The sequence below is a fragment of the Galeopterus variegatus genome, unplaced genomic scaffold, assembly GCF_000696425.1.
Source record: "Galeopterus variegatus unplaced genomic scaffold, G_variegatus-3.0.2 Scaffold4015, whole genome shotgun sequence".
NCBI lineage: Eukaryota > Metazoa > Chordata > Mammalia > Dermoptera > Cynocephalidae > Galeopterus > Galeopterus variegatus.
In genome coordinates, this window is record NW_007730126.1 from 166,696 (window position 1) to 167,092 (window position 397).

Here is a 397-nt window from a genome sequence, read left to right on the forward strand (position 1 = left end):
ATACGCTGTGAGAGAGCAGGAACGTGGGAGCACCCAGGACTGGTAATTCTTAGAGATGAGACCCTGAGTAGACACCTGTCCTCCTCGTAGGGGTGTCCAGGGCAAGGGTGAGGGTGGCATCTGCAGGCCTGGAGCAGCCCGCAGGTGACAGAGTCATGACCAAGCTGGACATAGAGAGATATCAGGAGAACTTGACAATGGCCAGAGTCCAGAGAATTTGTTGGGTTCTGAAAGTTTCTAGAAACAAACAACCCTAGAAAGTCCAGTGGGTTGAGAGGGGGAGTCCCCCAGGGTTAGGAGAACTGCTGGGGCTGAGAGCATGACCTACCTCAGAACGAGAACACAGAGTGTCCCCTCCTCCTCCTCTGCCGTGGGAACACGGCCTGCTGTGGGCTGT